At 40.0% G+C, this 15,117-nt stretch overlaps 1 long non-coding RNA gene across 1 annotated transcript; it reads right to left on the bottom strand.

Annotated features, from left to right (window-relative positions):
• Window positions 1-343: 343 nt before the first annotated feature.
• LOC311589204 lies at window positions 344-14,574 on the bottom strand. Its single transcript, XR_014776444.1, has 3 exons — window positions 14,467-14,574; window positions 3,114-3,136; window positions 344-402 (listed from the first exon to the last, which is right to left on the bottom strand). It is a non-coding gene; the product is annotated as an uncharacterized lncRNA (long non-coding RNA).
• Window positions 14,575-15,117: the final 543 nt, after the last annotated feature.

Below are 15,117 nucleotides of genomic sequence, written 5' to 3'. Positions count from 1 at the left end.
GCCATTACTTCCCTTTCTACTCTCCTTCACTTTTCACTCCTGCAGTAGCTCTTGGCTCTCCAGCTAGCCAGGAATAAACCCTCACACATGGAAGGGCTTCTTTATGCTTTTCCTGCTTTGCCCTCCTCCCTGTAATGTTCTGTCCACCTTGGACTCCCTGAGAGTCCTCTTACCAGCCACCACCCCACCCCCAGAATGTTTTTTAAAGACAGAGTTATTTTTTTTCTCCTTTCAAACCATTAATACCAATCACGGTGCCTGGCACAGAGGCTAGTAAAGCCTTATCAAGTAAATGACTACACAGAACCTTCGAAGATTTAGTAAACATTTTGTTGTTGTTGTTGTTGTTGTTGTTGTTGTTGTTTGTCACTTCCATCTACTTGATTCTGTTGTTTTTCTTCCCTAGGAACAAGATGGACAGGCATTTGTCATCCTACCCCAGGCATTGCAGAAGAGAGAAGGTACCAGTGAGTGTGGAACGAAAGGGGTTGGTGGGGTTCTAAAGAGGAGGCTCCTCTTTGCAGCTACACTGGCTTCGTCTTGTGAGACTGACCTCTCCTTTGCTTCTTTCTGTGCTTCTGAAGACATTGTCCCCGGCCTACCACTGACTGATTCTGGCCAGTGAGCACCCTCATTTGTGGCCTGGTTGTAGCCCTTCAACTAGGGCAGTGTCATATCCTCCGCGCAATTTTGGCATTGCAGTAGCCCTGGACATCAGAGCCATAGGTAACCGGTAACATTAAAAGGTTAAGAATTTGTTCTTAATCAAATAATAAGACAGTAATGGCACTACAAATAGAACGACATTTTTTTATATTCTCATTTCCTTCCATGGAAATGAGCATACTTTTCATTTGCTAATGAACTCCAGGAAGGTCATAGCTGCAGTCATATTGAAATAGACACTTGTCAGGTAATATACTACAAAGGTGTTTATATGTGGAGTAATTATTCAATCAACTGGCTATTAAGTTAGTGCCTACTCTGCACAGGGCATTTTACTAAATTATGCAGGAGACATAAAGAAATGTAGGGCAACTTCAGTTTCAGATCAGTGTATAAACATGTACTCTGAGCAAAGGAAACAGTGGTTTCTCATAGTCAGAAGCCCAAAAGGTATTAAAGTGGAATTAACCACTAAAATAAGAAGGCTTTCTCCGAGATATGACCTATCTATCTGTTCAATGAGTCAGCCTTAGAAAAGGATGTATAGGGAAATCCTAACAGATAGAGTTAAGATCTAAAAACCTTCAGCCTGTGCCTGAGGATGTGGCTTAGTTGGGAGAGAGCTTACCTAGCATGAAGCCTTCCTTTAGAGCCCATCACCATACAAATCAGGTGTGATGGTGCTCACCTAAAATACCACCACCTGGGGGGTGGATAACAAAGAATCAAAAGTCCAAGGTCCTCCTCAGCTACTTGGTGGGGTCAAGGCTAGCCTGGGCTACATGAGGCTCTGCCTTAAAATTAGTTTTTGTGGTGCACATTCATGCACGGTACTGTGCTGCATAAGGACATTTTATAAGCATACACATTAAGCATGTTCCAACTCTTTTTTGTTTGTTTGTTTGTTTGGGACTTTTGGTTTGGTTTTTTTTATTAATTTATTCTCCCAGTCCCTCGCCCCGCCCCACCCACCCCCTGCCATCTGCCCTCTCCATACCCACCCCTCTGTTTTCCTTCAGAAAAGGGCAGGTCTGCCAAGCATATCAACCAAACATAGTATATTAGGCTGCAATAAGACTAGGCCCCTCCCCCCATATTAAGGGCCGTGGGGGGTTGGGGGGAGGGTGGTAAATGAAGTGATTCCCAATGGTATTCTGTTATACTTGTAGACAGGAGCCTGTCATTATCACCATCAGTGGGGCTTCATCCAGCAACTGGTGGAAACAGATGTAGAGACCAGATGTGAAGTATTCCGTGGGACTTGGGGAATCCTGTGCCAGAGGGGGAGGAAGGATCATAGGAGCCAGAAGGGGCAAGGGCACTATAAGAAAACCCAGAGAATCAACAAAGCTGGACTCACAGGGGCTTACAGAGCCTGAAATGGCAACCAGTGCACCTGCCTGGGTCTGGCCTAGGCCCTCTACATACGTGTTATGGTTGTGTAACTTGGTGTTTTATTGAGACTCCTAACAGAGGGGGCAGGGATGCTTCTAGGCTTTTGCATGCTTTTGGGACCCTTGTCCCACTGGGTTGCATCTTCCAGCCCAACCATTCTTATTTTCTACTCTCTTGCCTCTCTCCAATCCCCTTAGTGCCCTTTGTCCCTGTGGACAACTTCTACATTCATGTTATATATGTTTATTTTTCTACGTACTTATCTCTTTTGTGTTGTTTTGGTTTTTGTTTTGAGACAAGACACTATTTAGCCTTGGCTGGCCTGAAACCCATCTCAAACTCAGAGATCTGCCTGCGTGCTGAGACTAAAGGCATGCATGCCTATGCCATGTCATATTATTTTTTTAATGAACAAAAAAAAAAAAAGAAGAAGAAGAAGAAGAAGGAAGAGATGTGTTGTGTGGGGAGGGCTGTGAAATGAGGAGGCCCAATTAGATGAAAGAGCCTCCCTTTAGCATCACATGTGCCAATGGCCTCCTCTCACCATGACAGACAAGTGCTCTCACGTGTTCTTGTAACACCCTGTGTACACTATAGTCCTACTAAGTAGGGCATCCTGTTAAAGGGCTCCATCGCATCATTCAGTTTCCATACTATTATCTTCACATCATCGGTACCAAGAGCAGCACATGACAAATTAAAGCAGTTTTTGGAGAATGTAAAAAGCATTCAGGTCCTGGTGGCACAGAGCATCAGCCAGTGATTGCTTTCATCATCTTTTCTCCCCCCCCCATAGTTGCTGTAGTCTACACATGTGCATCCCTCAAAGCTCATATGTTGAAGCAGAATTGCCAAGGCAGAGGTACCCAAAGACAGAAACTCGAGACAGCACCAATCACAAAGGTCTTCCTTGTGGATAAGATCAGCCTCCTTATAAAGAAGGAAAGGAGCCATTCAAGAGTTCATGCACCCTTTCCACATATGAGGATGTCTTAGAAAACATCACCGCTGTGTTTACTCTCACCACATAATAGATACACTGGTTCCTTTACCTTTGCCTTCCCAGCCTCTAGAACTTAAGAGAAAATTCTGATTACAAATTTGAATCAATATCAGGTAAATGAATTAAATACTTGTATATCTCCTGTGGAAATGGAAGCAGTCATCAAAAGTCTCCCAAGCAAAAAGAAAATCCCAGGGACAGATGGTTTCAGCACAAAACTCTACTAGACCTTCAGAGAAGAGCTAATACCAATTCTCTTCAAACTATTCCACAAAATAGAAACAGAAAAAAACTACCAAACTTGTTCAGTAAGGGCACAACCACCTTGATACCTAAACAACACAAAGATTCAACAAAGAAAGAGAATTTCAGACCAATTTCCCTTATGAGCATTGATGCAATAATACTCAATAAAATATTCACAAACCAAATCCAAGAACACATGAAAAGTATCATTCACCATGACCAAGTAGTCTTTATCCCAGGCATACAGGTGTGGTTCAATATATGGAAACCCATTAATATAATGCTTAAAGAATATTCAGCATTCTTAGTCATCAGGGAAATGCAAATCAAAATGACTCTGATATTGCGTCTTACACCCATCAGAATGCCTAAGTTCAATCAAGTAACAGCACATGCTGTCGAGGATGTGGAGAACGGGCAATACTCCTCCATTGCTGGTGGGAGTGCAAACTTGTACAACCACTTCGGAAATCAATCTGGTGCTTTCTCAGAAAATTAGGAATAGTTCTACCTCAAGACCAAGCTATACCACTCCTGGGCATATACACAAAAGATGTCCCACCATACAACAAGGACACTTGTTCAATTATGTTTATAGCAGCTTTATAATAGCCAGAATCTAGAAACAACCTAAACATCCCTCAACTGAAGAATGGATAAAGAAACTGGTAAATTTACACAGTGGAATGTTACTCAGCTATTAAAAACAAGGAGATCTTGAAATTTGTAGGCAAAACGGATGGAACTAGAAAAAAATCATCCTGAGTGAGGTAACCCAGACCCAGAAAGACATACATGGTATATACTCACTTATAAACAGATATTAGCCACAAAATACAGGATAATCACACTACAATACACAGACCTAAAGATGCTAAATAAAAAGGAGGACACAAGGGAGGATGCTTAATTCTCATTCAGAAGGACAAATAGAATAGACAATGGAAGCAGTTGAAGAGAAGGAACAGGAAGGGAGCCTACCATAGAGGTCCTCTGAAAGACTCCACCCAGCAGGAGATCAAAGCAGATGCTGAGACACACAGCCAAACTTTGGGGTGGAGCTCAGGGAGTTTTATGGAAGAGCTGGCTGAATAGAAGGATCTAGAGGCGTCAGTAGCTCCACAAGGAGACCAATAGAGCCAACAAATCCAGGCAGAGGAGAGGGGTGCTACAGAGACTGATGCACCAACCAAGGACCATACATGGTGAGGACTTAGACCCTTATGGGTCCCATAATATAGGGAATAGGGACTACTTTTGACATGGACTCTGGCACCCACTAGTAGATCATTTTCCCCTAGTGGGGTGGCCTTGCCAGGCCATGGAGCAAGAGGATACAGACAGTCCAGATGAGACTTGATAGGCTGAGGTCAGATGTTAGAGGAGGAAAGCTCCCCCTTTTTGAGGACTAGGGGGGGAGGAGGAGGTGGTGAAGGGGATGATGGAGGGAGCTAAAATTGGGATATAAAGTGAACAAATTAAAAAATAAATAAATAAAATAAAAAGTAAAAAGAAATTAATCAGTCTAAGGTATTTTTTATCAAAATTTGAATAGAATGGCAAAGGCTTTCCATATTTACAAAATAATTCTTATTTTCAAAAACACAATTATGTTATTGAACAAAATTAAGGTACTTTTTGTTATTGTCTGAATAAAAATAATATGATTATTTATTAAAAATCAAATAAGGGGCTGGTGAGATGGCTCAGCAAATAAAGGCACTTGCTACCAAGCATGAGAGTCTGTTTGTTCCTGGAGACCCACAGGTAGAAAGAAAGAACAGATTCTGGCAAGTTGTCCTCTGATCTCCACTCACAGGCTACAGTGCATGCGCATGTGCATGTACACACTCACACGTATACACACACACTTTAAATTAAACAAATTAATTACTTTTTAAATCAAGAAGAAAATAAAATGAAGCATCTGAGTAAGAATTTTTTAAAGGGGCAATTTTTCATTTATTGCATTTTCTAGTAAGAGGATGCAATGAGTGTGTAAAATGGATGAAACACAATATAACTCCTCATGGGACTCAAGAAGTTTAATCTATGAGCCACAGAGATGGCGCCGTGGTTCAGGGAGCTTGCCTTGAAAGCCTAGTGCCTGCAGTTTGAGCCATGGAACATATAGAGAAACTGAGCCCTGAAATCTGTCTTTTGGGTTCTACATGCATGCATCCATACCATGCACATAAAAATAATCATAGACGACTCTTAACTATAAAGAAAGTGCTGGTCTGAGTCTATAGTAGCCATTCAAGTGTGTAATTCAGGTGAACAATACCCAAAGTGGACAGACTTCTGGTCTCTTCACTTGAGCTGGCAATGTTGATATACGTTAAATAACAGTGAGACCCTGAGATGTGATTAAGAAGTTGGAGGCTATCGGTACCCACATGCAAAGGAAAAATTAGTTTTCTCCAACAGAGTCTCACTGGGAATACAAACTACTCTTAAGGACCGGCTCCATGACTAACAGCAGATGCTAAAACACAACAGACTCAACGGCGGCTTTGGAGGTTTTCATGTCATAAGGTTTTGTCAGGGCTTGGGGTTTTGTTTTTGTGCATATACATTATGGTTTTCAATTTTGTGCTTTTATAGGATTTCTCTGTAAGCAAATATGTGCATCTCTGTATCTATATGTGTTTCTTGGGCTTTTTTTTAAATTTTTCATTATTTATTTCTTTTGTTTACATATACATTTATATTATTAAACATATATAAAATAAACTACATATAGCAAGAAGAACCACAGAATAATCAGGAATTATATTCATGTTACATTCATAGTGTATTGGTTTACAGTGTATCTTGCTTTCAAAATATGCCAGGACAATAGTGACAGACACAATACTTGTGGGCACAGCCAGCGAATGTCTGATTTGACCTAAGGCTCACTCTATGAGATGAAGCCATACCAGACGAAGACCCAGAGATTATATGTCCCAGAGACTTAGGGTAAAACCAACCACTGCTGTTTTTTTTAATTAAAAAATTATCAATAAAATAATTCCTAATGATATTGTGCTATACTAGTAGATGAATGCCTTTTCCAGTCATCATCAGAAAAGCTTTATTGGGCTTTTTTTTTTTTTGGTTCATTTTCTTCAGTTTATTTGTTCTGTCCTAGTCTGATTTGTTTGGTTTTATTTTATGTTACTGTTGTTGCTGTTGTTATAGATGCCTATATTCTAATGAGAAAGAGGAAAAAAGGATGTGGATTTTGGAGAAGGGTGGGGAAGTGGGAAGGATTTGGGGGAGCTAGGGGGGAGGAAAATCCTAATCAGAATACATTGTACTAAAAAATGATTTTCAACAACAACAAAAAGAAGTCAGAGGTTTTTTAAAGCTAAAGGATTTCCATGCAGTTAGAAAAATGGTTTCCAAAAACAGGTCCATATATACTAAAGAAATTTTATTTTTGCAATAAAGTGAATTACCAAAAAAAGGAAATAAATTAAAATATATCTGCCTCTGAAAGACTATTAGCCTTGGGATTGCTAATAAAGTATGACAATAATAAGCAATAAAATGATCTGTCACTCTAAAACACTAAGGCTGTCAGATGAAGATAGCCATGGCCTGTGAGCCTTAGGACCAGTGTTGCCTGAGTCTGGGCTGCCCGGAAGCTCCTTCTGTACCACTGAGCATCACAGGGCTGCTGCTTAGTGGGAAGGTGGGTATACAAGAGGCTGAGGGTGTACCAGAGACATCAATGCTGCTGTATCCTCTGAGAGGAAGCAGAATTCCCCAGCACTAGAGGGAAGGCAGTTTTCTAAACTTCCTATTAAAAAAAAAAAAACAAAACAAATCCAGACATGTACGAAAGAGAACTTCACTGGCACATTGCCCTTCGTTAATGTAACAGAAACTGAGTTCCGTCACAGCTTGTCTACCACCAGAATTAAGCACAAAGCTTAAATGGCATAATAAAAATGATCCAGGTACGAGGAAGAAAAGGGATGTTGATTTTCTACATCCCAAAATAGGACTCATGACCTTAACATCTTTCCCCCAGAACAAAGTGCATGATGCTTAAAATCAAAGTGAGATGCCATCATAGCTATATTGCCTTCTAATACTTTGGTAAGGTTTATGGGTGCTATTTCTTCCTCTTGGAATGAGGCCATTACTGCAATATTGCAGAAAATGGCACGTTATTCCTGTAACACACACACACACACACACACACACACACACACACACACACACACACAGAGAAACAAAACTTAATTTCTCTTCTTCCAGATTTTGGTAACATAATGTTGCTAAATCGTAACAGAAGGCAGCTGTCCTCTGTCTCAAGTGGCCCCTCTTCTGTGCAAAGTCAGGTCATGTGACATTTCCCATTCATTTATGTTTTCCCTAATGAAAGGATGCCTCTTTGTCCTGCAATAGATAGTTTGGATTTTTTAATATTGTTAGTGTTGAGAGATAAACACTTTGGTACATATTGGAGAGTAATAAATTGTGTTGAACATTGATAAACTAACGCAATTACCAGCAAGGTCAGAGAGTCAGCTAATTTAGAAATATCAGTCCTAGGATTTTGAGTTGTCCCCTGGAGAACTGCAGCCACTTTATTACAGCAGGAGGGTGAGGAGAAAATGGTGCATTAGGATTGATCTTTTGATCTAATTGTGGGACTCTGCCATTCCTTGTTTGACCAAAAATGCTTACCAAGCAAGAGGAAGCATAGCACAGCTAATTGAAGACCATCCCTTACACATCAGACACAGTAAAGGAATTCTGGGAAATGGCAGACAACCTGCACTCAACGTTATTGGTAAGAGATTGTTCCCATTACAGTACACGTTTGTATTTCTTTTGCAAGACGTCTTTGACATCATAGCCACAAATAAATTTTAGCATCTTCAAGCCATTTAAGGTGAAATTTTAACTCTTCTGTTCATTGTCTGAGCTGGTTAAATTCTGAGAAAATCTAAATGAAGCCATCAGTGCCCCCCCACCCCACTTTTGATAGGAGAAATAAAGTTGCTTTAGGATTCCCTAAACATCTGATAGATTTTCAGACCCAGGAAAATCTCATTGTCCTCATATATCCATCAACACTGATTTTTTTGCTTATCAGTGATATAAAAACTGTGTACCGCTTTTATCTAAACCTCTTTACTTAGACTATTTAAATTTATTCCAGAACCCTAAGGCTAATGATCACATTATTATTGTTCCAACACTATTTAGTTTATTTCTCACCCAATATCCATCAGGTCCTGGCTTCTAGGGCTGGGCTAATTGGAATGATTGTGTTAAAGTCAAACTGGGTAACATCCTGAATCCAGAGCCTAAACAAAGTTCAATTGAAATGAGATTTGTGTCTACCTGCCAGGCACATCACAGGTACCATCAAACTGTGTTACTTGGGGAAGGTGTTTCAAATGTAGCCTCTTGGGATATGTAATCCCATTTGACAAGGGCTTTCACAGGAAGTCCCAGGGCTGAAAACGACAGAAAGACATTTATGCAGCGTCTTGGCAAGGCATGAGACGGACAGAACATCAGAATCTCAGACTAATCGTAGATGGTAACAAAACGCATTAAAAGTGACTTCTAATATCAACATGCAAATATGTAAACCACATGTAGATAGTAAAGCTTGATAGGATAAAATCAGGTTGCCTGAAAACATTCTGCTCTGGTCTTGTATCTCCAAAAGCAAAAACTACTGTAAATGAGTTCTAGTTCAAAAGCTTATAAGACAACCAGGAAACAGAAATAAGAACAATGATATTGCTTACTACAGTTCTGATTCTAAATAGAGTCCAGTCTCTCATAAGCAAGGACATTAGCATAAAGGGAAGCATTCGTAAGGAGCTGCACGGAGGAAGGGCATCAGTGTTGAGTGATCACAGACAACACTTCAGGGCCTTTGCCAAGAACCCACTCAGTCTTCAGTCTTCAGAAGGCACAGATACCCCACCCTGCCCCAGCTGCCTTCAGTGTCCCTGTACACTCCCAGTTGCTATGAACTTAACTTCAGTGCAGAGAACTTAAATCTCACAGAAGAATTTTGATATTTTAAGGGCAGGGCCTAAAGACTACAGCCAGAATGCTCACAGTTCTATACAGTGGGCCCGGACTGAGCTAACGCATGTAGCGAAGAACTGATATCAAGTTGATGCAGGAAGCCCAGCTGCCTGCCTGTGTCTGTAGATTTAATTCTTAGGATGGGACTGGGATAATCCCTTTGTGATGGAATCAGCTCCAGGGGCTTAGCCACTTACACCGCATTATTGAAAGGAGAAAGAGCAAAGATGGGCTGTTCACAGTAAGATGGTATTAAGCCGAGTATGAGGCCAAACACTGAACTTAGCTGTCTGTGGCTGGAGAAGGTTTGGGGTGTTTGCATTTGTTGTGTTTAATAAAAAAAAAAAAACATGTGACCATTCTTTTCCAGGGAAAAGAATCCATACTTAGCATAAAGAAACACAATAACTAAGATGGAAAATTTAAGAACATATGTTTAATATAATACACACTACTAAATACAGATATTATAAAATATTATATTTTGGTATTCACAAAAACCAAAAGATTTGTCACAAATTATGTCACCATTTGAAATGGCAAGTTCTTGTAATGTCACATATTTGAGGCAAAGTTCACTTTCAATCTTCTTTTGAGCCTAACGTCATAGTGCGTGTGTCCACCCTTATCAAACATCCCATTGGCAAAGACTTACATGTCTTAGTCTTTCAAGGAGACTATGGCTTCTTCTTTGGGCTGTTTCAACAATCCACACCCTCTGACTTTACGATTCTTTGAGATTGAGCACTTAACATTTGTAAAACCTCTCTCTCTAAAGCGATCAATATTACTTTTCCTGGCTGCAAAATACAGTCCCCTCAAATAAATGGGTTTGAAAATTCATCACATAGGATATTGTGCTCACTGGAAAGTATATTATGGGATGACTGTCCCTGTGTTTGTCCGTTCAGAGAGGCTTCTAGGTTCATTGCTCAGAACAACCAGCCCAGAGGAATCATCCTTCTCTTTGAGGACATGCAAAGGGAGGTTTAAGAATTTGTTCCACGTATAGTGAAGGAGAGAAAAGATGAACGGGGCCATCTGGCTACAGAACCTCTCCTTGGTAGCCTAGTCAGCCTTGCTATGGGTACAATCCAGTGACTTCATCTGGCAACCCAAGGCTTGGGTACTCATGCCTCCAGTACCATATTGCAGATAACATATTGTCTTTTTCTTCAAGCAAAACTTGATTATCTGATTCTTTGCTGATTTTGAAAACGGCTACCACACTATTGCTCATAAGCTGAGACTTTTAGAATCTTAGCACTCATATATTATTAGCAATTATTTATGAGTAAATTAAAGTATCAACTGTCCATTTCATTTTTGTCTTGAATTTTGAATATTTGCTACCTTTCAAGGTACTTTTTTTTTTCAAATATATTTTTATAGCAGTTTGGAGTTCTCTGAAAATCAACCAGAAGTAGAGATTCCCACATCTAACATGTCAATATAGCCCAGATTCAAAACATCCTACATCAGAGGACTGTATTTGTTTCCACTGACGGACCTATGCAGACATATCGTCACCACTCATGGACGTGAGCTTACCCTAGGTTCCCTCTTGGTGGGCTCACTCTATGGCTTAGACAGGTGTACATAGCCTGGATCCATCACTACTAGTTTTATCACCCAAATCCCTCTATGATCTGAGTTCATTTCTCCCTGTACACTAATCTTAAGTAACCCTGGGTTATCTTGCTCCATCTCCATTAAAGAATGTTCTATACATAGAACCATGTAAAATACAACTCTACACACTGGCCTCTTTCACTTAGGCATACACATTTAAGGTTCTCTCTTATCTTTTTGTGACTTTATGGTTCCTTTCCTTTTTTAGCATTGGATAATATTCCATTTTCTGATTTTACTGGGGTTTATTTGTCTGCTGACTTTCTGAAGGACTTTTTCTTCATTACGAGTTTGGCAATTGTAAACAAAAACAAAACTACCATCAGTGTTGGTGTGCAAGTTTTAACATGAGTGCAACCTTTCTGCTTATTTGGGTAAATATCAAGGAGTGCAGCCTATGAACTGTACAGTCTAAGTATGTTTAATGCTGTAAGAAAGAAACTATCAACTGTCTTCCAAATGTGCCTCCGATCCCATGTTTCTGCAAGCAAAGGATCTAATTGTTTCTGTTGTTCTGCATCCCCACTTGGGAGTTTCCCTGGTGGTTTTGGCCACTGAGTAGAGTGTAGCACACTGCATGTTTTCATGGTTTCTCTGGCAGAACATTATCTTGAGTATCCTCTCACTCACTGTTTGCTGTTTGTTTTATGTAATCAGTGCCCACCCATGTCTGTTGCTCATATTTTTTTCATTTATTTATTTTTATTTTTTTAAATAATTTATTCAGATTAAATCCTGATTGTTATCCTCTCACTGCTATCTTCCCATTTCCCCCTCCCTCCCTCCCTCTTTCACCCTATTCCTCTTCCCTAGGCCTGTGACAGAAGGGGACCTCCTCCCCCACCATATGGTCACAGCCCATCAGATCTAATCCAGATAGCCTGCTTTCCCTTCCTTTGAGTGCCACCAGGCCTCCCCACCAAGAGGAAGTGGTCAAATAGGGGTCACCAGAGTTCATATCAGAGGCAGTCCCTGCTCTTCCCACAACCATGGAGAATGAGCTGTCCATTGGCTAGATCTGGATAGGGTGGTCTAAGTTTACTGCATGCATTGTCCTTGGTTGGTACAGAAGTTTGTGCAGGACCCCCTGGGTCCAGATCCAACAGCCTTGATGGTCTTCTTGTAGGATTCCTTGACCCTCTGGGTCCTTCTCTCTCCCCATTCTTCTACACTACTCTCTCCTAGAGTCCCAATAGTGAGTCCCAGCATCTGTCCCGAGCCCTCACTGAGTGAAGACTCTCAGGGGACATCCATGTTGGCCTAGTATCCAATTATAAATGAATATATACCATGTGTGTCTTTCTGGGTCTGTGTTACCTCACTCAGGATGATCATTTCTAAGTTCCATCCATTTGCCTGCAAATTTCAAGATTTCCTTGGTTTTAATAGCTGAGTAGTAAAGAGCTAATATCCAAAATATATAAAGAACTCAAGTAATTAAACACCACCAGACCAAATAACCCAATTAAGAAATGGAGTTCAGAGCTAAACAGAGAATTCTCAATAGAGGAATGTCAAATGGCTGGGAAGCAGGTAAAGAAAGTCTCAATGTCCTTAGTCATCAGAGAAATGCAAATCAAAATGACTCTGAGAGTCCGTCTTACACCCATCAGAATGGCTAAGACCAAAAACTCAAGTGACATCACATGCTGGCAAGGAAGTAGAGAAAGAGGAACACTCCTCCATTGCTGGTGGGAGTGCGAACTTGTACAACCACTTTGGAAATTAATCTGATGCATTCTCAGAAATTTGAGAATAGGGCTACTTCAAGACCCAGCTATTCCACTCCTTAAAATATACCCAAAAGATGCTCCACCACACAAGGAAATTTGCTCAACTATGTTCATAGCAGCCTTATTCATAATAGCCAGAATCTGGAAACAACCTAGATGTCCCTCAGTCAAAGAATGGATAAAGAAACTGTGGTACATTTACACTATGGAATACTACTCTGCTGATATTTTAAGTCAGCTTCATTCTTACCTTACTGCTACGTTATACAAACATATTTAGTGTCAGTCATGGATTTGTAGAGATCTTCTTGAGCTATGCAGCTTTTCTCGGTCCCTTACCATTCTATTTTACAAATAAGAACTTTTCGTCATAATGGCCTGTTTATCACTTATAGCCTTCATGGATTGTGTCTTTGTTTTTTATTTAAAAAGCAATACCAGGCTGAAGAGATGGCTCAGCCATTAAAGACTAGGCTCACAACTAAAAGTAAAAAGCAATACCATGCCTAAAGTTATCTTTTTTGAACATCAGCAAACCCCAATTTTGAACATCAGCAAACCCCAGTACCTCTATACTTTGGTAAAACCTACTACAACACCATCCTTTGTTTTACTCAGAGACATTATGTACTATATATGTGTGCTCACTTTCACACACCAACTAAGAATAAATTATAATAAGTACATGTTTCTTTAAGATGAATTAAAGTGGAAGTCTCCTTCATCAGCAGAAGGCATTGGTGGTGGTTAGAATGAGAATGACCCCCATAGACTAACATGTTTACTTCCATGCTAAGTTGAACTATTTGGAAGGAAGTGTGGCCTTGTTGGAGGAGGTGTGTCACTGACGATGTGCTTTGAGTGTCTTCCTGTCTGTCTATCTATCTGTATATATATATATATATATATATATATATATATATATATATATATATATATATATACATACACATCTTTCCCTCCTTCCCCCACTCCCTCTCTGTCTGCCTGCTTAGGCCTGCCTGTGAGTCAAGATGTAAAACTCTCAGCCATTCCTCAGTGCCGTATTTGAGCTATGTCTCTGCCATGATGATGATGGCCTAACCCTCTGAAACTGTAAGCAATCCCCCAATTAAATGCTTTCTCTGTAAGAGTTGCCTTGACCATGGTATCTTTCCACAGCAGTAGAGCAGTGACTAAGCAAATATTAAGGAATAAAATATCGTACTGGGATTCAAACTGCTCACAAGATGCTGTCTTCGTTAATGTCCTATTCTGGGCATATTTTATAAGGAAATTTTATAATTATTTTAGGGACAGCCAGGAGGTGCTAGTGCATGCCTTTAAGCCCAGCACTTGGGAGGCAGAGGCAGGTGTATCTCTGTGAATTCTAGGCCAGCCTTGTCTACTAAGCTACACATAGAGAAACTTGTCTTGAAAAACCAAAAACAAAGTTAGCTGTCATATTTCCTTGATCACAGTGCATGGTAAATGCACCACACTCCAGTGAAAGATCATATACCCAAGAGTACTCAGGCAGCACAAGTTGGTCTTAATAGGCTTTTTAAAAGAAGGACACACATTTTGGTGGTAGGGATGGAGGTGTGGGTCTGGGAAGGGTTGGAGGCAAAAGGCTGAATACTATCAAAACACATTATATGAATTTAGAGAGTGGATTTGATCAAAACATAGTATATGCAACTCTCAAGGAACTAACAAAAAATTTTAAAGAATTCATAAAACAATAATCCTGCTTACCTATAGCATGCAATAGGAGGTCTGCCACACAATGGAAGGAAAAATGAAAGTGAATAGGAAATAACATTTTAAAAGATGACAGCTGAGGATTGTCCAAAAACATAAAAAATAAAGTATATCAATCCACTGACTCCAGAAGCTAAGAGAAAAAAGAAAGATAATTACAAAAGTAAACAAAAACATTTATATATGTCACATTAAGAGCTAAGAGGAAATCTTTAAAGCAGTCAAAGAGAAAAGATTCTGCATCCTGATCAACAACACTAATAAAGATCCACAGGATAAAACTGAGTGTGATGGCCAATATTTGTAATCCCAGTGCAAGGGTTTCATGACCAGCCAACACAGGCTATTTGGTAAGTCCCAGGCTGGTGGGAGCCCCTATCTCAAAGCAAAAGTAGACAGTGCCTAAGGAGCTATATCTGGTGTCCAAGGTCATCTTCTGCCCTTGATATGTACAGCTTCCAACGCACAAAGAATTACAGAAATTTATTTTCAGTAATTATGTAAGAAGACAATGAAATGCTTCACAGTACTGATGTGACAACCTTCCCTCCCCGTATACATTATTGAATTTGAAATCTCGACTACAGTTTTTAAATTAAAGAAATGGCACTGATTCTTCCAAGATTCAAGGTGACTTACTTAAAG

This window comes from Acomys minous (genome assembly GCF_964271855.1).
Source record: "Acomys minous genome assembly, chromosome: 18".
NCBI classification, from domain to species: Eukaryota; Metazoa; Chordata; class Mammalia; order Rodentia; family Muridae; genus Acomys; species Acomys minous.
Note: the sequence above shows the minus strand (reverse complement) of the source record. Positions and strands in the feature narration are given on the sequence as shown.